At 39.4% G+C, this 23,952-nt stretch overlaps 1 protein-coding gene across 4 annotated transcripts in view; it reads right to left on the bottom strand.

The window, feature by feature from the left end:
* The window catches only part of btk (Bruton agammaglobulinemia tyrosine kinase), a 210,830-nt gene extending 186,903 nt beyond the window's left edge, over positions 1–23,927 (bottom strand). For all 4 annotated transcript variants that reach the window (XM_060927617.1, XM_060927615.1, XM_060927613.1 and 1 more), the window contains exon 1: positions 23,808–23,927. The gene's annotated coding sequence lies outside the window, so the exon portion shown is untranslated. The remainder of the gene's footprint in view (positions 1–23,807) is intronic.
* Between the last annotated feature and the right edge of the window lie 25 nt (positions 23,928–23,952).

The following is a 23,952-nucleotide window of genomic DNA, read 5'->3' on the forward strand; positions in this document are numbered from 1 at the left end:
TTTAAATTAATTAGCCTATTGTTACTCATACAGAGTAAAATACTCTGATGCTTCCTAGTAAAGACCTCTGATGCTAAAGGCCAGTGTGGAATAAATACTAAGATATAATGGGCCATTCTATGTCTATTAATACAGAACATAAGTCTAATTCTAAAATTTTTTAATTCTACAGCAGTAACTTACAAAATGCATATAAAATTATGCCTGATGAATTTTCAGTTTTATTGCAACCTTGGATTAAAGTCCTAGTACAGTGATAAGAAAAATAAAGTACACTCTTTTTCAGTTCTATGATTTTACATATCCAGATATAATAAAATACCATTTGGTTCTCTACAGGGCCTTAAACTTCAGGACCAAAAACAAATTCTATAGTGTCATTATTTAGTTACCAAAAATCAGCCCTTATTTACAAGCCCTGGATGAAAATGTACAATGAGGGAAAATAATTATTTCAACACTTTTGTTTTTGTTATTTAATATACTTCCAGTATCTTATATATAATATACTTAGTATCCACTTCAAATTTACACACACATCCTTTGACCTTGTACCTATAAAATGTACAAATTAGAAATATGAACAGAAATTAGGTATTCATAAGCATAAAAAGATAAGAAGGTAATTTGATTTAAATAATTACAAAATTGATAGGAAAAAAGTATTCTGACACTATATTTGGAACATTATGATTAAAAAAACTATATTAAAAACATTCAACCATGGTAAAGGTGAAGGAATTTCAGGGTTCTCAACACTTGAAAGGAAAAACTACAGAGTCATAGAAAAGATCTTAAACATCCCTGTCAGTATAACTGATTCCATAATATGTAGGTGGAACATTCATGGAACTACATCTAATTGTTCTTGGACTGGTGTGCCACACAAGACTTCACAATGTGTTCTCAGACTAATGACAAGGGGGTGCTTCTCTGCAAACAATACTGGGGCATGAATGGAGTGATGTACTAGGACATATTTGAGGAGGCTTTAATAGAAGATGACATCAACAAGACACCGACCCCAAACATACAACTGAAATAACTCAAGACAAAAAGAAAGCAGTGACTTTTAAATTTACTTTCACTTGGATTTCAATGCAGACAGGAAGAACCAAAGATATTTAATGGTTTGTCTGGTCATCTTCATTTCATTTGTGAATTTACATCCATTCCTATGTTTCAAGCCTGCAACACATTCCAAAAAAAGTTAGGACGGGGCAATTTAGGGCAAGTAATGAGGTAAAACAATTAAATAATGACGTGATTTGAAACAGGTGATGTCAACAGATGATTGTAATCATCCATCCATTATCTGTAGCCACTTATCCTGTGCAGGGTTGCAGGCAAGCTGGAGCCTTTCCCAGCTGACTATGGGCGAGAGCCAGGGTACACCCTGGACAAGTCACCAGGTCATTGCAGAGCTAACATATAGAGACAAACAACCATTCACACTTACAGTCAATTTAGAGCCACCAGTTATCCTAACCTGCATGTCTTTGGACTGTGGGGGAAACTAGAGCACCCAGAGGAAACCCACACAGACAGTGGGAGAACTTGCAAACTCCGCACAGAAAGGCCCTCATCAGCTGCTGGGCTCGAACCCAGGACCTTCTTGCTGTGAGGTGACAGTGCTAACCACTACACCACGATACTACTGATTGTAATCATGATTTGATACAAAATCAGTATCCAGGAATGGTCTTGTTTTTGAGGAGGATTCAAGGAATCTAGAGGAATTTTGGTGCTAATAGGGCAAGGGCTCAAGGCTAAGCTGAATACCCAAGATCTCCAATCCTTCAGATGTCATTGCATCAAGAATAGTCATTCATTTATAGTTGGTATAATCATATGATCTCTTGATTGCTTTGGCAAATCTTGGTAAAGCACTACAATGCAGAGTTACATCCACAAATGCCAGGTGTGCAAAACTTTACTGTGCAAAAAGGAAGCCTTACGTTAACTGCGTCCAGAATAGGGTGACCAGATTTCCCTAGTCTGAAACCGGGACACTTTTGCGCGCGACCATGCTCATGCACGCACACCTTTTTTTTACGTAAACGTGACACTCAGAGAGGTGCTCTTATCATTTTGTTGAAGCTCACATTTATCAACATCTCACATGAAATAAAACAAACAGGCATTTTGTTATCTAGTAGCATAGTGGTATACAGATCAGTTAAATTGTGGTCAGACAACTGATTTTGTAATGGCTGAGAATAGGCCAGGCTATGTCCATAGGCCATGGATCACCAAAGGATTAAAAAATGCCTGTAAAAAAAAGAACACGCTGTATAGACAATTCATAAAAAAAGAACTTTGGAGGCAGAAATTAAATATAAAAAATACAAGAATAAATTAACCAGCATTATGAGGACATGTAAGAAGGAATATTATAATAAATTATTAGATAGTAATAAAAATAACATGAAGGGGCTATGGAATGTACTGAATAGTATTATTAGGAATAGAGCTAAAAACAAAAACACAAGCTACCCTGACCATTATATTGAGAATGACAGATCAATAAATAATATGGAGGAAGTGGTAAATGGTTTTAATAGATTCTTTGTAAATGTGGGATCAGATTTGGCAGAAAAGATTCAGGATACAGACACACCTGGAGGGGCGGAGGCTGCTCGATGGGAGAGAAATCCTAAATCTATATTCCTTGGTGCAGTTGGCATAAAAGAGGTCATAGACATTGTAAGGAGAAGTGAAAGTAAAACCTCCACTGACTGGAATGATATTGATATGAGTTTAATAAAAAAAGTTATTGAAGAAATTGCAGAACCATTTACTCACATATGTAATATGTCTTTTCAATCTGTTAAATTTCCAAACAACATGAAAATAGCTAAAGTTATACCTTTATATAAATGTGGAGATAGACACCATTACACAAATTACAGGCCAGTTTCTTTACTCTCTCAGTTCTCCAAGATCCTCGAAAAACTGTTCACAGCAAAACTAGACAACTTCATTGAAAAATATAAACTTTTAACTGACAGTCAATATGGATTCCGGAAAGACAGATCAACAACCCTGGCATTAATGGAACTTATCGAGAAAATCACAAATGGTATAGACAATAAAAAACATGTTATGGGAATTTTCATAGATCTAAAGAAAGCATTTGATACAATAAATCACGACATTCTATTCAAAAAATTAGAGACGTATGGTATCAGAGGGGTTGGTTTGGACTGGGTGAGGAGCTACTTAAGTAACAGGCAACAATTTGTAAAAATTGGAGATCACACATCTGAGTATTTGCCCATAACATGTGGAGTACCGCAAGGGTCTGTCTTAGGTCCTAAACTGTTTATATTGTACATTAATGATTTATGTAATGTATCAAGTATAATGAAATGCATATTATTTGCTGATGATACAAACATCTTTTGCGCCGGGGACAATGCACAGCAGCTTATGGAAACAATCACAACCGAAATGAATAAATTTAAAAAGGTGGTTTAACGTAAACAAATTGTCATTGAATTTGAGTAAAACAAAGATTATGTTATTTGGAAAATATAAGTCGAACCCTCAAGTTGAATTGAAAATTGACAACATAACCATAGAAAGAGTGTATGAAATAAAATTTCTGGGTGTGATTGTTGATCATAAAGTCTGCTGGAAACCGCATATTAATCATGTTAAAGCAAAAATAGCAAAGATTACTGCAATTTTGGGGAAATCAAGACACATTCTGGACTATAAATCACTACATACTCTGTATAATGCACTCATACTTCCATATCTGAGCTACTGTGTGGAGATATGGGGTAATACCTACAAATCTAACCTGCAGCCGTTATGCACATTACAAAAAAGAGCAATAAGAATTGTCAATAATACGGGATATCTTGAGCATACAAACGCATTATTCGTAAAAGCACACACTCTGAAATTCACTGATCTGGTTAAACACAAGACTGCACAAATTATGTATAAAGCAAGACATAACCTTCTTCCGGGTGAGGTACAAAATAAGTTTATGGAAAGGCAGGGTGGGTATAACCTGAGAGGGGAAATGAATTTTAAGAGAGTAAATGTTAGAACAACTATGAAAAGTATGTGCATAACGGTCTGTGGGGTGAAATTGTGGAATGGTCTGGAAAATGAACTCAAAAATAGCACCAACATAAAACTGTTTAAAAAATTATATAAAAACATGTTAATAAAAATATATGAGAATGAGGACAGGCAGACTATATAGGTGATGATGAAATTGAGAGTAAGTCTGTGACTGGTCTTCTTGTATTTAGTGTATAGTTATAGGTATGTGTATATGTATGTGCTGTATATATGTATTGTATGTGTGTATATATGCATAACATAAGTATCTGTATATATGATTTGATTTGGTCGATATTATACCATGTCGGTATGTTTTGGTATGTTGGTATGTTTTCTTTTTTGTTTATTGCTTTTGTTTTCTTTTGTATATATAGTTTATTAGGGTGGAAAGTGACATTTGATTAGCGGTGGTATAGAGGGTTAGGATTGGATAAGTTATTACTTCTTCCTAATCCTTTCTGAACATTGTTATGTTATTGCCTTGTGGCTACGCTATTCTGTTTGTTTATGATGATGTTTTGATTATTGTATTTTTTATTTAAATTTTTATTTTTATATCTTTCTTCTTTTTTGTTCAGAATCAATCAATCAATCAATCAATCAAGCAATCAAATTTAAACTGATTTATTTCACCTGTTTGTGAGAACACCAAGAAGAATGCATATGCACATGTAGGCTATATCTCTAAAATTGTATGCACTATAGCATGAACTTAAAAAGTAGATATGTGACCTCAACATAGCCTAGGTCAGAATCAACCTTACTAACCATTCCCCACAACTGAATGAATAAAGCAAGAAGATGTGTACAAAAGTGAACACTTTAATGGAAGGTGCAACAAGCTGTTCAACACAGCAATATGGCCAAACTGTCAGAATGGTATGTTAAACAGAAACAAAAAAGAGACAAGTGATTTGAGAATATACACTCAAACAAAACAGCAATAAAGGAGGAGAGGGGCGACAGCCCGAGGAAAGCCCCCACAGGAGCGCACATCATTTGCAACATAGGCTACCCAACTCAGTACAAGAACAAAGCACAGGAACAAAGCTAAGGCGACTGTCAATCCACCCACCCTAAACAAAATGCATTAGCCCTGCCTCAACCCACCTCTTGTGTTTAGCCGTTTTAATGTGATCCTGTATATCGGCGTTACCACCGTGGGCTACGGAGAAGGAACACTTACAATGTGTGCAGTAGACTTCGTGCGCATTGTTCTGCACCTCTCGAAGGAAGGGGTAGGTGCCCTGTAAATCTTTGGAAAAGGTACATTTTCTTTTCAGCATAATTGCTGCGGCATTACTGCTGCTAGCTGCTAGACAAAGAACATTCACGCCAGTTAATGTTTATTTTATTGTTGCATGGCAACACATTCTGTTGTCTGGAATAATGTGGCTAAATAAACACCCATGCCACAGGGCCAGGGGGCAGTAACCAGGAAAGTTTGCGATTCCTGTCAATTCATCAAAATATTAAATGTAGACATTTCTCCGCTAATGATTCCCACGCTGCTCAGTCGCAAACGTCGCGAGTGGTGAAAACTGGGACATATCCGTGTCCTGACAGACTTTTGTCGGGACTCGAGGCACACAACCCCAAATCGGGACTGTCCCGGTAAAACCGGGACATCTGGTCACCCTAGAAGCACTGTTGACTTCTCTGGGTTTGGAAGCATCTGGAATAGACCATCACAAATTGGAAATGTGTATTGTGATCAGACGAATCAGTATTCCAGGTCTTTTTGTGTGTGTGTGTGTGTGTGTGTGTGTGTGTGTGTGTGTGTGTGTGTAAGAAATGGAATCCGTGTGCTCTGGACCAAAGACGAAAAGGACCATCCAGACTGTTACCAGCAACAAGTCCAAAACCAGGGTCTGTCATGATATGGGGTTGTGTCAGTGCCCTTGAGAAAGGTAACTTACGGGATGAGTCACGTGGTACACCCGCCCAGGATGGCTGCCTAAACCAGAGCGGAGCTCAGAATTCCTCAAACCCTCGTTAATATTCATGTAATGTCAATAATTTTACAATATATTGATTTAGGTAGCTTTACTGCAGTGTGATGAGTCAAAAAAGTCACTATTTTACATGGAATCAGCCTACTGCTTCTTGAGGGAAACCTACACAAACTTCGCCGGCTACAACTTCATTGAAGATGGCAGAGCCACCTGCTGAATCTAAAAATCTATCGAAGGACAATGTTGTTGGTGAACTGACTGCCATAAGATCTATTCTTGAGCAGTTAGCTAACGACATGACTGTAGTGAAAGGTGGTATTGAGAATCTTAATGAAATGGTGACAACTCTTGGCGGTAGGATGGACGAAGCAGAAACAAGAATTTCCCGCCTGGAGGACGAGGAGAACAAAGCGAGCTCAACCAGGAGAGAGTTGGAGAAACAGAACCGCCACCTGCAAGAAAAACTGACGGCTCTAGAGGGCTTTTTCCGACGTCAAAATGTTAGAATCTCTGGTGTCAAAGAGGGGACAGAGGGCTCTGACCTAGAGGGTTGTGTGAAAACCCTGCTGTCTGAGGTGTTGCAAATTGAAGGGGAAGATGCTTGGTTTGAAATCGATAGAATTCATCGCGTGGGCCCTAAATCCGACGAGGAGGATCCGAGACCTAGACACATCATTGCCCGCTTTTTAAGGGATAAAGCCAAGACGCACGTTATGGTGGCAGCTAGAAAGAAGAAGAAGATTGTCTGGAGAGGCATGAGAGTGCGCCTGTTTCAGGACTATGCGCCAGAGGTCCTAGAGAAACGCAAGAAGTTTGACGGGGTGCGCACCTTGCTGCAACAGCGCAAGATTCTCTATGCACTGCGCTTTCTTGCCATCATGTCCTTCTCCGTGAACAACGAACAACACAAGTTCTCCAGTCCCACAGAGGCAAAACGATTCATCAGCGGACTCTTGCCAATCGAAGTGGAGGATGACGGAGATCTGGTGCCTTCAGAAACTGAGGATACTGGTTAACACAGCTTAATCTAATTACTTATAATAATGACAGGTAATAGTTGATTCACATATCTTCCCTGTTGCTGGCTTATTAGCCTAATGGGATAACTTTACTTATTCTTTATGGGGAAAATGTATAGCCTATGGGCTTGGAAACGTTACAGGGAAATTATTTTTAGGGTTTTTATTATTAGAGCTGCTAACTGACGTTGTTTGAATATCTCTACGGCGTTTTTGTTTTGATACAGATAGTCAGAGGGGGTGGGGAGGAACGAGTGAGGAGGGTGGCCAAATGGGACCAATGAGTGCTACGGACCTGCTGAATATTTGTTATGTTGGGTTTAGTTCTACCCAACGGTTTTTGTCTTTTTTGTTTTTTGTTTTATTATTGATGTGCCTACTATTTTGCATTGTTGAATCTATATTGACCTCTGGGTTATATCAAGAATGGTGTGCTGCAATATTATGGGTTAAACAGAATGTAATTATTTGGGCTTGTGCTATAATATGGGTTATATGGCTTTATGACAGTGTGTAAAATAGTTTCATGGAATATAGCGGGTTGTCATAATGTAGTTAAAAGGAAGAAAATCCTGACTTATTTAAAGCAGAAAAAGACGGACATTGCTCTTATTCAGGAAACTCATCTTGATGAGGAAGAATCTTTAAAACTTAAAAGAGACTGGGTGGGCCAGGTGTACTTTAGTACATTCTCTAGTAGGAAAAGAGGCGTGGTTATACTGGTTAAAAGAAACTTTGACTTCCAGGTTTTCAAACATTATGCTGATAAAGATGGTAGATGGGTGATTTTGGATGCTGTGCTAGAGGGTCAGAAGGTGACTGTGGTGAATATTTATGCCCCCAACTCTCCTCAACCTGACTTTTTCCATGAAATTTCCAATTTAATACGTAATATTGAGAATACGGATATTATTATTGGAGGGGATTTCAACCAGGTCAGGGATGTGTTTCTAGACAAGTCTTCAAAACCCAAACAAATACACGATCCCGTGTGTGCGGCTTTGGATGTGGTGTCAGATGAGCTGGCCTTAGTGGATATATGGAGAGTGCTCCATCCACAAGAATGTGACTACACATTTTTCTCCCATCCACATTCTACATATTCTAGGATAGATTACAGTGGTGCTTGAAAGTTTGTGAACCCTTTAGAATTTTCTATATTTCTGCAAAAATGTGATCTAAAACATCATCAGATTTTCACACAAGTCCTAAAAGTAGATAAAGAGAACCCAGTTAAACAAATGAGACAAAAATATTATACCTGGTCATTTATTGATTGAGGAAAATGATCCAATATTACATATCTAGGGCGGCACGGTGGTGTAGTGGTTAGCGCTGTCGCCTCACAGCAAGAAGGTCCTGGGTTCGAACCCCGGGTCCGGCGAGGGCCTTTCTGTGTGGAGTTTGCATGTTCTCCCCGTGTCCGCGTGGGTTTCCTCCGGGTGCTCCGGTTTCCCCCACAGTCCAAAGACATGCAGGTTAGGTTAACTGGTGACTCTAAATTGACCGTAGGTGTGAATGTGAGTGTGAATGGTTGTCTGTGTCTATGTGTCGGCCCTGTGATGACCTGGCGACTTGTCCAGGGTGTACCCCGCCTTTCGCCCGTAGTCAGCTGGGATAGGCTCCAGCTTGCCTGCGACCCTGTAGAAGGATAAAGTGGCTAGAGATAATGAGATGAGATGAGATTACATATCTATGAGTGGCAAAAGTATGTGAACTTTTGCTTTGAGTATCTGGTGTGACCCCCTTGTGCAGCAATAACTGCAACTAAATGTTTCCAGTAACTGTTGATCAGTCCTGCACACTGGCTTGGAGGAATTTTAGCCCGTTCCTCCGTACAGAACAGCTTCAACTCTGGGATGTTAGTAGGTTTCCTTACATGAACTGCTCACTTCAGGTCCTTCCATAACATTTCCATTAGATTAAGGTCAGGACTTTGACTTGGCCATTCCAAAACATTAACTTTTTTCTTCTTTAACCATTCTTTGGTAGAACGACTTGTGTGCTTAGGGTCGTTGTCTTGCTGCTTGACCCACCTTTTCTTGAGATTCAGTTCATGGACAGATGTCCTGACATTTTCCTTTAGAATTCACTGGTATAATTCAGAATTCATTGTTCCATCAATGATGGCAAGCTGTCCTGGCCCAGATGTAGCAAAACAGGCCCAAACCATGATACTACCACCACCATGTTTCACAGATGGGATAAGGTTCTTATGCTGAAATGCAGTGTTTTCCTTTCTCCAAACATAACACTTTGTTGTTCAGTGTTCTCCTGATGGTGGACTCATGAACATTAACATTAGCCAATGTGAGAGAGACCTTCAGTTGCTTAGAAGTTACCCTGGGGTCCTTTGTGACCTCGCCAACTATTACACACCTTGCTCTTGGAGTGATCTTTGTTGGTCGACCACTCCTGGGGAGGGTAACAATGGTCTTGAATTTCCTCCATTTATACACAATCTGTCTGACTGTGGATTGGTGGAGTCCAAACTCTTTAGAGATGGTTTTGTAACCTTTTCCAGCCCGATGAGCGTCAACAACACCTTTTCTGAGGTCCTCAGAAATCTCCTTTGTTCGTGCCATGATACACTTCCACAAACATGTGTTGTGAAGATCAGACTTTGATAGATCCCTGTTCTTTAAATAAAACAGGGTGCCCACTCACACCTGATTGTCATCCCATTGACTGAAAACACCTGACTCTAATTTCACCTTCAAATTAACTGCTAATCCTAGAGGTTCACATACTTTTGCCACTCATAGATATGTAATATTGGATCATTTTCCTCAATAAATAAATGACCAAGTATAATATTTTTGTCTCTTTTGTTTAACTGGGTTCTCTTTGTCTACTTTTAGGACTTGTGTGAAAATCTGATGATGTTTTAGGTCATATTTATGCAGAAATATCGAAAATTCTAAAGGGTTCACAAACTTTCAAGCACCACTGTACTTCCTTATATCTCGCTCCTTGGTGGGTCAAACTATTGGGTCATCTATTGGTAACATTGTTGTAACTGATCACGCCCCAATTGAGCTCTTCTTGTCTAGTAGGGAAAAAGTTCCACCCTCATTTAGGTGGCGTCTTAACAGTTCACTCTTACACAATAAGAGCTATTGTGAATATATTAGGTTGAAAATGAAGGAATTCTGGGAATGTAATGAAGGATCTATTAAAGATGTTGGCCTCACCTGGGATGCTTTCAAAGCCTATATAAGGGGCTGTCTTATTCAATATAGCTCCTTGATGAAAAAGGCCAAGAGGGGGGAAATGTTGAGGTTAGAACAGGACATTAAGGCTCTTGAAAAACAACAAATGTCACATCCAGACGAGGAAATATGGAATAAATTAATTAAACTGAAATTTGATCTAAATAGCATATTACAGAAGAAAGTTGAACATGCCATGTTCTGTCTAAATCAGAAATATTTTGAACAGGGTGAGAAAACTGGCAAATTACTTGCACATAGAGTATGTCAAATACAGTCTAATAACTTAATTCCCTCCATTTTCAATGAGGATAATAATACACTGACCACTGATAAGATGGAGATTAATGAGGTGTTTACTAAGTTTTATAAAGAGTTATATACCTCTAATGGACCTGTAGAGGAACAAAGATTATCAGAATTCTTTTCTTCAATTAAAACACCTACTTTGACGAGGGAACAGAGAGCGGGGCTAGAAGAAGAGCTTACTATAACTGAAATAAAACAGGCTATCAAAAGTCTTAAGTTGGGCAAGTCGCCTGGTAATGATGGATTTCCATCAGATTTCTATAAAATTTTTGTGGAAGAACTGGCTCCTAGGTTATTAGCAGTCTATACAGACGCTCTGGAGAGGGGTAGACTGCCACCTAGCATGAGATCAGCAGTTATTACATTATTACACAAAAAAGGGAAAGACCCTCAACATTGTGGTAACTACCGTCCAATTTCGTTGATTAATGTGGATGAAAAAATTATTTCCAAGGTTCTTGCAATTAGGCTTGAGAAAGTGCTTCCTAGTTTAGTGCATGGGGACCAGGTGGGTTTTGTTAAGCATAGATGTTCAGCTGATAACCTGCGGAGGATATTGCACATATTTTGGAAGAGCAGAAATAACCCAGATCCTGTTGTCGCCTTCTCCCTAGACGCCGAGAAGGCATTCAATAAAGTGGAATACGCTTTTTTATTTTACACGTTAAGAAAATTTGGTTTTGGTCAGTCTTTTATGCAGTGGTTGGAGTTAGTGTACACTGATCCTATGGCTACTGTTCTTACGAATGGGATAATGTCACCGTCCTTTAATCTTAGTCGAGGTACTAGACAGGGCTCACCTTTATCGCCACTGATTTTTGCTTTATTTCTTGAACCCCTTGCAATTGCATTACGTGAATGTAAACATATCAAAGGGGTACATATGGGGCAAGAAGAACACAAACTTTTTTGTATGCTGACGACATTCTTTTGATTTCATGTTATCCTGATGTGGCAGTGCCGTCTATGTCCTCAATTATTGACTCATTTTCTGAAATATCTGGTTATACCATTAATTGCTCAAAGTCAGAGGCTATGCCTCTTTCTAAAATGTGCCCCCCTGCCATTAGGAGCTCATGGCAATTTAAATGGATGCCTATGGGTATGACTTACCTGGGGATTAAATTGACCCCTGGTTTGGATAAAATCATGCATGTAAATATTAATCCAGTTATACAAAATATTAGATCTCTTCTGCAGAACTGGGCAAAAATTAATCTTTCTTTATTAGGCAGTATTAACTTAGTTAAGATGATTATTTCCCCAAAGATTCAGTATATTATGTATATGCTACCTTTGACCTTTCCGCAATGCCTGCTTAAACTTTACAACAAAATTGTGGAGGACTTTGTGTGGGCGGGTAAAAAGCCAGCTTTTAGTAGGTCTAAACTATATGCTGCCAAAGTTAGGGGCGGTCTGGCTTTGTCTAGGGTGGACTGGTACCACTATGCATTCTCTCTCTCCCAATTAGCGAAAATGTATAAACTTTACACATTTCCAGATCAGAGGCCATCATGGGTGAACATGGAGGAAGGGCTTTTGGCCCCGACTACATTAGAGGCCTTTCTCACCCAGAGTGGTAGACGAACACCCTTTGACAACCCAGTTTTGGCTTTTGTACAAGAAACATGGTCGAGGTCTTACCAACTTATTAATATTTGTCCTTTTCTTTCAACCAAAGCTTCCATTTGGTTTAATAAAAAATTGCTAATTGGTAAAAAAACATTTATGTGGGAAACATGGTCCAAATCTGGTATTAATCTATTGGGGGATATGTTTAGTGACAATGGTATTAAATCATTTAGTGATATCAAACAAGAATTTAACCTTGATCTAAAGGAGTATTGGAAATATTTACAACTCTCACATTGTATTAGAGCTAAATTGAAGTCTGTCCCAGACCCGCCATCTGGTTTTCAGGAGGTATTTATGAAACCTGGCTTTAAAAAAGCCTCTACTTTCTACCATCTTATCAGAGAGGCGCAAGCCCCCAAATTAGAGGGATTGAGGTTGTGTTGGGAGAAAGACTTAGGCACTCCAATTCTAGAAGATACGTGGAAGTGGTTGGTTGAGTCTTGGTATATTAGCTCACAGGAAACGCAATCTCAGCTCATTCAGTACAAACTGCTCCATAGAAAGTACTGGACCCCCAGTAAACTAGCCAAACTGAAATTAATGGACAGCTATACTTGTTGGAAATGTCAGAAAGAAACTGGGACTTTGATTCATACCATATGTTGTACGAATGTGAAAAAAATGTTGATCTCTGGGATGGGATTGTGAATCTTTTAAGTTCTCTTCTTCAATGCGATCTCTCTATGTCACCAGATTTATGTATTTTTGGTTTGCTGCCAGAAAACATCAAAATAACTAAAAGATACAAGTTATGGGTACGTTTGGCAACTGTATCAGGATGTCGCATTATCCTGAGACACTGGAAATCATCTACGTCTTGCTCATTTAAAGAATGGACTGAGCTACTGACAAAAATCACCCTATATGAGCGAGTTACTTTCAATGTTAGGGGGAAAGAAGAACTATTCAACCAGATTTGGGGGCCTTTTTTGAACTATATAGAGAACATGTCTGTTTAGCTGTATATATGTAACTGTTCTGTATGAGCAGAGGTCAATGTCAATTGTTATTTATGTTTGTAGGCACTTTGTTTTGTTTTTTGTTGGTTTGTTGGCGTGTTTGTTTTGTGAGTGGTGTTCATACTGTAAAAGAACAGATAGCTGAATTGCTTTGGGACTATTGTATTTGCAGTGATGCAGATGTTAAATATTTCCTGCTGTCTGTGAAAAATACAAATAAAAAAAGAAGAAAGGTAACTTACACTTCTGTGGTGGCAGCATAAATTCAGAAAAGTACATTGTGACTTTGGAGCAACATATGCTGCGTTCAAGACAACATCTTTTACAGGGGTATTTCAACAAGACAATGCACATTCTGCACACATTACAAAGGCATGGCTGTGGAAGAAGAGGGTGCCTACCCCCTCTGTCCCCAGTAGAGAATGTGTGGTGAATTTTGAAATAAAAAATATGGCAATGTCGATCCTATACACCTTAAGAGCTGTTTGCAGCATGAATGGGGCAAAATAACACCCGAAACGTTTCATCACTTGCTGTCTAGAGTCCTTTCACATCTTTTAAGTGTTATGAGAAGGAATCACAACATGATAAAGTGGTAAATGCTTTCCCGGCCCAATTTTTTATGTGTGTTGCAAGAATCAAAATTGAAATGTGTTTATTTAAAAAAAAAAATCATGAGGTAAAACATCAAATATTGTGCTGCTGTGTTGTTTTGAAGGAAATATAGGTCAAATATTATTTGCAAATCATTGTTTTCAGTTTTACTTTCAATCTAAATGTACCATCCTAACTTCTTCTGATTTGGGGTTTGTGGCAGTGGGGACGTGGTCAAGCGTCGGCCTGTGACCGGAGGGCGGAGTCAGGGAAGGTAAGTGGCAGAATCACTGCACCTGATGTTGGTTAATCTGTGTTTGTGCGTCTTCCCCAGTGACCGCGCCCTATATAAGGAGAGAGAGAGCAGAGAAAGGGGGCTCCCTCCCTACCACAACGCATGTGTGTGTGTGTGTGTGTGTGTGTGTGTGTGTGTGTAGAGTGTGTGACGGTGTGAGTGAGTAAGTAAAGCTGAAAAGCTAGAATAAAAGAGTTTCTTTGTGGAACTTAACCCTGGCCTGCTGTCTTTCTGTGCTTCACCCATACGAACTGCTACAGGGTTATAGTTTCTAAAAAAGAAGATGAAAGTACTTTCCTTAAAGTGGTAACAAAAAAGATATGTACTTTCCTTAAAGTGGTAACAAAAAAGTCAACCAACTGTTAACAAGTTTCTGTGAATCAAAAACTAAACAAAGTTCTGAAGGTAAGCCTCTGTAAAAGACTCCCCCTACAGGCACAATAGTGTCATTTCAGTAAGCTGTGCAGCATGTAAGGTAAAATTGAAACTCTGCAAATAAGGAGCTAACTTCAGCCTTGTCAGCAATCCATATATCATCATGCAAAAAAAAAAAGAATCAGTATTGAGGAATGTTAACATGACTATAGCATACTGCATGCATGCAGCAGTCATTCATGAAAAAATTGTGTGATTTGAGTAATGTGGGGGCTGTGACCAAGTAGAGCATTACGGTATGTCTAACAACGCACCTGGTAAGAGAATTGTTATTAGACTATATATTTTGACTGGCATCTAAGCACATGCGGTCACATATTCATCACTTAAAAATATGTAGTCTATGTAGGGTGACCAGACGTCCCGGTTTTACCGGGTCAGTCCCGATTTGGGGTTGTGTGTCCCGAGTCCCGAGAAAAGTCTGTCGGGACACGGATATGTCCCGGTTTTCGCCACTTGCGACGTTTGCGACTGAGCAGCGTGGGAATCATTAGCGGAGAAATGTCTGCATTTACTATTTTGATGAATTGACAGGAATTGCAAACTTTCCTGGTTACTGCCCCCTGGCCCTGTGGCATGGGTGTTTATTTAGCCACATTATTCCAGACAACAGAACGTGTTGCCATGCAACAATAAAATAAACATTAACTGGTGCGAATGTTCTTTGTCTAGCAGCTAGCAGCAGTAATGCCGCAGCAATTATGCCGAAAAGAAAATGTACCTTTTCCAAAGATTTACAGGGCACCTACCCCTTCCTCCGAGAGGTGCAGAACAATGTGCACGAAGCTGACTGCACACAGTGTTCTTGTACTGAGTTGGGTAGCCTATGCTGCAAATGATGTGTGCTCCTGTGGGGTAATCTTTTTTTATTAGGGCCCGAGCCCTATAGGGCGAAGGCCCTATTGATCTTGTTCGGTTTTTTATTATTATTTATTATTATTATTATTATTATTATTCTTATTATTATTATTATTATTCCTTAGTCGCGGTCGCTGTTCGGCCTTTTTTGGGGCACTTCCTGTGGACGAAAACGCGCATATTTTGGATCATTTTATCGGCATCCCCTACGCTACTCAGATCCAAAACCCCAGATCTGGGCGGGGCTCTGGGCCTCTATAGCGCCCCCTAACGCCTTGAAAATTTTGCCTTTTTTCGAAGGCTCCTGGTTGCCATATAGTTTGTCGTAGAGGAACGAAATTTGGTTCACATATGTATCTTACTGAGACGAACAAAAAAAGTTCTATGAATGCATAGCCACGCCCAACAGGAAGTGAGGTAATTTTACTTTTGTGCGAAATGCATGGCCACGAAGACGGCGCAACTCCTCCTAGACCGTTCATGGGAATGTCACCAAAATTGATACACATCATCTACAGACATGGCTGACAAAAGTTACTAAATACGTTTCACGTAGGATAAAACGTTCAGAAGTTATACGTCAATCAATTTTCACTTCAAAATTTTACATGCTAAAAAATTCATAACAAATCTTCTAATTGCTCAAAACTGCTCATACTTCACACGCAAATCACTCATTGGGCTTCGGACATTTTACCCAATTTCTGTGATATTTCGCCACTGGGGGCGCTATTTTTGGGCAAAAAATCCAATCTTTCCTCAAATTTGGTCAAACTTCACGGCCAACCTCTTACTACCACCCATGTCATGTATACCGCATTTTGGGAATTTTCGTCCATGGGGGGCGCTGTTTTAGGCCGACGCAATTGCTCCAAAACGGGTTTTTGGTAAATAATTCCATAATGCTTTTCCTTCACACCACTACCTTGTGATAGTGCGTTCCTGTTGTAGACACTTATTTTTCCAACTCATAATCGCTCATGTACAGCATAGCGCCACCTTCTGACATGGGAAAAACCAAAAAATTTATTCTTCAAAAATCTATATCTCTTCTTCTATTTACTCAATTGTCATCAAACTTCATACGCAAACTCTTCATTGCTCACCTGACATGTCCGCCAAATTTTGTGCACTTTCGCCCCTGGGGGTGCTGGTTATGGCGGAAATGATATTGCAGCTTCTGATTTGTCAAACTTGGCAAGCAAACTCTTTTCAAGACCCTTATTGGGGCGCTTGCCATGGTCGACAACGCACGAAATTTGGCTCCTTTTTCTTAGACTGCCACCGCTACTGAGAACCAAAAGCCCAGATCCAGCCGGGCCTCAGGGCCTCTATAGCGCCCCCTAACTCGTTGTGATTTTGGCCTCCCGCTTTAAGGTGCCTGGTTGCCATGTAGTTTGTAGGAGTGGCATGCCATTTGGTACGCATATGTATCTCACTAAGCCGGACAAAAATGTAATGCCAATGCATTAGCCACGCCCAACAGGAAGTGAGGTAATTTCACTTTTGTGCGAAATGCATGGCCACGAAGACGGCGCAACTCCTCCTAGACTGTTCATAGGAATGTCACCAAAATTGATACACATCATCTACAGACATGGCTGACAAAAGTTACTAAATAAGTTTCACGTAGCTTAAACCGCTCAGAAGTTATACGTCAATCAATTTTTAATGCAAAATTTTACATGCTTAAAAATTCATAACAAATCTTCTAATTGCTCAAAACTGCTCATACTTCACACGCAAATCCCTCATTGGGCTTCTGACATGTTCCCCATTTTCTGTGATATTTCGCCACTGGGGGCGCTATTTTTGGGCAAACAATCCAATCTTTCCTCAAATTTGGTCAAACTTCACGGCCACCCTCTTACTACCGCCCATGTCATGTATACCACATTTTGGGAATTTTCGTCCATGGGGGGCGCTGTTTTTGGCCGACGCAATTTCTCCAAAACGGGTTTTTGGTAAATTACTCCATAATGCTTTTCCTTCACACCACTACCTTGTGATAGTGCGTTGCTGTTGTAGACACTTATTTCTCCAACTCATAATCGCTCATGTACAGCATAGCGCCACCTTCTGACATGGGAAAAACCAAAAAATTTATTCTTCAAAAATCTATCTCTCATCTTCTATTTACTCAATTGTCATCAAACTTCATACGCAAACTCTTCATAGCTCTCCTGACATATCCGCCAAATTTTGTGCACTTTCACCCCTGGGGGTGCTGGTTATGGCACAAATGATATTGCAGCTTCTGATTGGTCAAACTTGGCAAGCAGACTCTTTACGGTATTTCGCGGGGACGCATGCCCCCGCCCCCCCTGGCCGCTGGCGCGAGGGCCCGTCAAGGCCGCTTGCGGCTTTAATTCACCTTGTTATCCCGAGATAATGACATAATTAATTCAGGATCTCGAGAAAACAACACAACTAATTCGAGATCTCGAGAAAACAAAACCGTTATTCCGAGATAATGACATAATTAATTCAGAATCTCAAGAAAACAACACAACTAATTCGAAATCTCGAGAAAACAAAGCAATTATTTCATGATCTCAGCTGGATCACTGTATCTCCGTCAGTAGAGATGAAGCCGGGCCAGTCTTCTGCGGAGGTGCCGCGGACTAATTTTGAAATTATCCCTTATTAAAAGACTTAATGCAATCTCTCCCTGTGTCAACGCCTGATCAAAATATTGCCTTATTAGGTGATCAATTATTCCAGACATTCTAATGACCAAAGTTGCGTCTATACAGAATGAGAAATAGCCCCAAAGTCAGCATATCACAAGTCTCTTGGCGCACCTGAATGAACCATTTCTCAGCTGTTTACTCGAGATCATGAAATAATTGTTTTGTTTTCTCGAGATCTTGGAATAACGGTTTTGTTTTCTCGAGCTCTCGAATTAGTTGTGTTGTTTTCTCGAGATCCTGAATTAATTATGTCATTATCTCGGGATAACAAGGTGAATAAAAAAAAGGATTATATGACGGGCCTCTCTCGGCTTCCGTACTGTGTTGAGGTCACATATCTACTTTTTAAGTTCATGCTATAGTGCATTAGAGATATAGCCTACATGTGCATATGCATTCTTCTTGGTGTTCTCACAAACAGGTGAAATAAATCAGTTTAAATTTGGCATATGGACATAGCCTGGCCTATTCTCAGCCATTACAAAATCTGTTGTCTGACCATAATTTAACTGATCTGTATACCTCTATGCTACTAGATAACAAAATGCCTGTTTGTTTTATTTCATGTGAGATGTTGATAAATGTGAGCTTCAACAAAATGATAAGAGCACCTCTCTGAGTGTCACGTTTACGTAAAAAAAAGGTGTGCGTGCACGAGCATGGTCGCGCGCAAAAGTGTCCCAGTTTCAGACTAGGGAAATCTGGTCACCCTAAGTCTATGGCAAAATATTATATTTTGTAAAGGCCTACATTGACTATGTGTCATATATCCTATCCCTTACATAAATATGATTCAAATTGTTTGCAATTAGTAGGGTTAACAGTTTTTTGGTGTATGATTAATTCTTCTTTCATTTTAGACTACACTACTGCTGATAATCACAAGCAATTAAAAGCAGTGGGTAGGCTAACTAATTTGCAGTGTGATGGGTTAGATGCTTATTCAGTCACCTATTTAAACAAGAGCTTTGCCAGTCATCAAATCTTGGCAATGGCACATCTGGCTCTGTTAGAAGAACTCTACACCTCCATACAGTATATATAAGATGCAAGAGGGTTTTTCGGGACCACGGGGATTTTTCTGACTTCGACTGATGATGTATTATGCATCTCCATGTTGTAAACTCTAGGGTTTCAGCCTCTAAACTGAGGGGCATAATATTAAAATGACGATTGTTTTCAGCTGCCACATTCATCAATGCCTGTTCATTCTTATGCTGTGATTGGTGAGATACAAACATTTTATGAATCACACGTGAACCTTCTCATAAGGTGATTTCTACACTCAGATCCATGCTGATTTCTACGTTAGATTGACAAAGGAGGGCTATTGTGTATAAATTTGAAGTCAGCTGGAAGCATCAAGAATTGTCTAATCACATTGGTGACACAGTTCCTGTGACGTAGTTCCTATTGACAATTTGTTTTCCATGAGTATTTTATCTTCTCTGACGGAGGAGATTGCAGCAATAGAGATGTGAATCCAAGCTCTAGAGAGGGTTAGTGGGAGTGAGAGCAATGTAGTTTCTGCAGGGGAAAATCTGAATGCCTTAGGTGGAGTTAGCAATTCCTCAACTCCGGCATTCGAGCCCTCTGAGCAGGGTGAATGGGTGATGACTCAGCAGCATAATTACAAAGCCAAAGAGAAAGCCAAGGCTCGCCTACAGGAGCACCACTCCTCTCTGCTTCACATGTCACAGGTTTGCTCTCCTCAGTGAAGCACCTGCTGAGAAACCTGAGACCTGAGTCTTATAGGAGACTCCATCTTATGGCACATGAAATTAGCTAGGTCTTTAAGGGCACTAGCAGGTTTAGTTAGGTGTATACTGGGAGCCAGGGTGCCGGACAGAGCAGGTAATCTTAGGGTCTTAGGCAAGTATAAGTTTTCAAAGATAGTTATTCATGAAAGCCCTAATGGTATGCTCCTTCTTCAGTCTGAGGTTACTAAAAGTAACTTTGTAGAGGTGTTTAAATTAGCGAACGCGATGTCCAATGCTGTAATGTACTCTGGCACCAACCCTATGTGGCATGGCAATGTAACTTACAGCAGGTTATGGTCACTGAACTGCTGGTTGTCCAGGTGGTGCTAGAAAAACAATGTGGGCCTGTTAAGATGGGACAGTATTCATCCCGCTTGGGAAGATGCTGCTCTCATTTCTTGCAGTGTAGCTCATAGTCTCAGAACAGACCTAGATAATTTGTCACTATCCAGAGCCTAGGCCAAGGAGTAGACAAAGAGGCTAAACCAATGGTCTGCTAGCTGCACAGAGTAATCAATCATGATCCACTATGTTGAGACAATGTTTGTTCCCCGAGCTATACAAACAAGTAGAAATACTCACAGTTTGTTCTAGTAAGCTAATTAACATAAAATTAGATCAAACTTAATGTTTAACAGAAATGTGGATTAAACAAAATGAGTGTGTAGCATTAAATGAAACTAGTCCTCCTAGATAAAGTTATATACACCAGCCTCGTCTAACTGGAATAGGAGGAGGCATCGCAATTATCCATCCATCCATTATCTGTAGCTGCTTATCCTGTACAGGGTTGCAGGCATGCTGGAGCCTATCCCAGCTGACTATGGGCAAGCGGCAAGATACACCCTAGAAAAGTCACCAGGTCATCGCAGGGTTAACACATAGAGACAAACAACCATTCACACTCACATTCACACCTATGGTCAATTTAGAGCCACCAATTAGCCTAACCTGCATGTCTTTGGACTGTGGGGGAAACAGGAGTACCCAGAGGAAACCCACGCAGACACAGAGAGAACATGCAAACTCCACACAGAAAGGCCCTCATTGGCCGCTAGGCGTCACAATTATTTATAATGATAATCTAGTCATAACACAAAAACCTGATCATGAATTCAATGCATTGGAAGTTCTTTATACTAACATACCAGATGTAGTAAAAAAAAAAAATCTACCCAATTGATACCACTAATTATTACTGACAGACCCCCAGGGCCATATTCTAAAAAAAAATCTGAATTTACGGTTTTCATCTCAAAGTTAGTTGTTTCCTTAGACAAAGCCTTAGTTGTTGGAGACTATAATATTCTCTTTGACCCTCTGAAAACATTGTGTCCATTCTAGTTTCAGTAGGGGTTAATCAGAACGTCATAAGACCTACTCATAATGGTGGTCACCCCCTTGATCTAATAGTAACATTTGGATTAAATATAGAAAATAGTCACACTTCCATAGTCTGAAGCTACATCGGATCATTATCTCATTCGAAATATGTCTTAGCAATAATATATGCATGTTGCCACATTACTGTGCCAAATGTAAATTCACATCAACTACTGCACAAAGTTTTATTAATAATCCCCCAGAGTTATCAACTTTGATTGGATCACTGTCAGAACCCACAGAACTGGATCAGGCAACTGATTGCTTAGAGTCAACATTCCATGTAGCTCCACTTAAAAGAAAAATAATTAGAGAAAAAACTAGCACCCTGATATAATGATTACACATGCACCTTAAAACAGACCACTCAAAAATGTAAATGGCATCAAACAAAATGGGTAGTATTCCAATACACATGGAAGGAGAGCCTCTTGAAGTATAGAAAAGCTCTTTATGCTGCTAGATCAATGTATCTCTCCACCTTAATAGGAGATAACAAAAATAACCCTAAATTCTTATTTAATACTGTCTCAAAATTAACTAAAATAAGACCACAGAAGCCTACACACTCAATATGTAGTAGCAATAACTTAATTTATTTTTTTCAATGACAAAACTCAAAAATATCAGGCAAAATATTCAAACTAAGGGCGGCACGGTGGTGTAGTGGTTAGTGCTGTCGCCTCACAGAAAGAAGGTCCAGGTTCGAGCCCCGTGGCTGGCGAGGGCCTTTCTGTGTGGTGTTTGCATGTTCTCCCCGTGTCCGTGTGGGTTTCCTCCGGGTGCTCCGGTTTCCCCCAAAGACATGCAGGTTAGGTTAACTGGTGACTCTAAATTGACCGTGAGTGTGAATGGTTGTCTGTGTCAATGTGTCAGCCCTGTGATGACCTGGCGACTTGTCCAGGGTGTACCCCGCCTTTCGCCTGTAGTCGGCTGGGATAGGCTCCAGCTTGCCTGCGACCCTGTAGAACAGGATAAAGCGGCTAGAGATAATGAGATGAGATATTCAAACTATTAATTTAAAGCCTGACAATTTGATAAGTAACCCTTGAGATAACAATATAACTGTATCAAATCAGCAATTAGAATGTTTTATTCCCCTTAGAGAAACTGAACTAATTTCACAATTTTCCTCATTAAAATCTTCAACTTGTGGACTAGATCCCTGACCTACACAATTCTTCAAACAGATAATACCAGAAGCAATTGAACCTCTTCTAAAAATAATAAATTATTCCCTTAGAACTGGCTATGTCCCAAATCCTTTAAACTAGCAGTTATCAAACCAACCCCTGATTAAAAAACTTGACCTCAACCCCTGTCAGCTGTCCAATTATAGGCCAATATCAAACCACCCCTTCATCTCCAAGATCCTAGAAAAATCTGTGACACAGCAGTTATGTCCATATCTACATAGGAATAACATCAATGAAATGTATCAGTCAGGATTTAGACCTCATCATGCAAAGACAGCTCTGGTTACAGTAGTAAATGACCTACTACTGGCCTCTGATCAGGGCTGTATCTCCTTGTTTGTGTTGCTTGAACTTAGTGCAGCCTTTGACACCATTGATCATACCATTTTCTTTGATAGAATAGAAAATTGAAAGTTAAGGGAATGGTCCTCTCCTGGCTCAACTCTTATTTGCCTCATCATTATCAGGTTGTTGATGTAAATGGTGACTTTTCTATGCATACTAAGGTGAAGTTTAGTGTTCCACAAGGGTCTGTCATGAGCTCACTGCATTTTTCTTTATATATGCTATTTCTGGGTAATATTATTTGTAAGCATGGTATTAGCTTCCACTGTTAGTATGGTTTAGTGTTGACATGAAAATGGTCAAGAAAGGCAGGTAGTTATGCACTTACTACATTATACTAACTATAATTTCCAACAAACACAAGTCTTTAATTAAATCTTACAAATGTTAATTTGTGTCTGAACTATATATGAGGCAGATATTAAGCTGTCTTTTTCTGTGATTAGTATTCTTTCACTAGGTTGCATGAGTTTAAACATATAGCTTTATTCTGGATATTCTGATATTAGCAAAAGCAATCAAGGAAAATATAATAATATCTTAAGAAAGCATTAAACTAAGTAGTTAAGGTTTATTTAGCTATTGCGGAAGATTTTGACGCAAGATATTTGCATATATGATCTATGGGTATATATTACTGTTGCTTTAAATAAATCCTCACTAACAACATCTTGTGCTGCACATTTAAATTAGCAAGGGACAGTGAATGTAATATAAAAGCTTGTTGTCTGTTTGTATTAAGACAAGGTATAATGAACACAAAGCCAAAGAAAATATAGGGGAAACCATTCAGCCATTAATGAAGACATTAAAAAAAACCTCTTATTTTGAGTACTCTGTCACAGCATATGCAGGTTTTTAAGACATAAGGAAACAAACTGAAAACATTACAGTAAATTTATTAGACTGGATTATTTGTTTTATCTTTCATAAATGTTTCCCAGTAAACAATTACAACTTGGTCAAAGAACGCCATTGTGAACTTTTAGAACTCTTTAAAGCCCTTAGATGCTTAATGTAAAATAAAGTCCCAATTGAATTTTCTTCCTACATTAATAGAATTCCAGAATGCCTACCTGATTGTTTTCTCCAATATTTCCTGTGAACAGTTTTTAGAGACGATTTTGGTGGTGGCACATACGTTTAACTTCTCTATTTCTTTTATTCAGAAAGTTTCTATGTGCACAACAGTTGAGTAAACCCCACCCTTTCACAGGACTT

This window comes from Neoarius graeffei, chromosome 8, assembly GCF_027579695.1.
Source record: "Neoarius graeffei isolate fNeoGra1 chromosome 8, fNeoGra1.pri, whole genome shotgun sequence".
In the NCBI taxonomy this organism is placed as follows: Eukaryota; Metazoa; Chordata; class Actinopteri; order Siluriformes; family Ariidae; genus Neoarius; species Neoarius graeffei.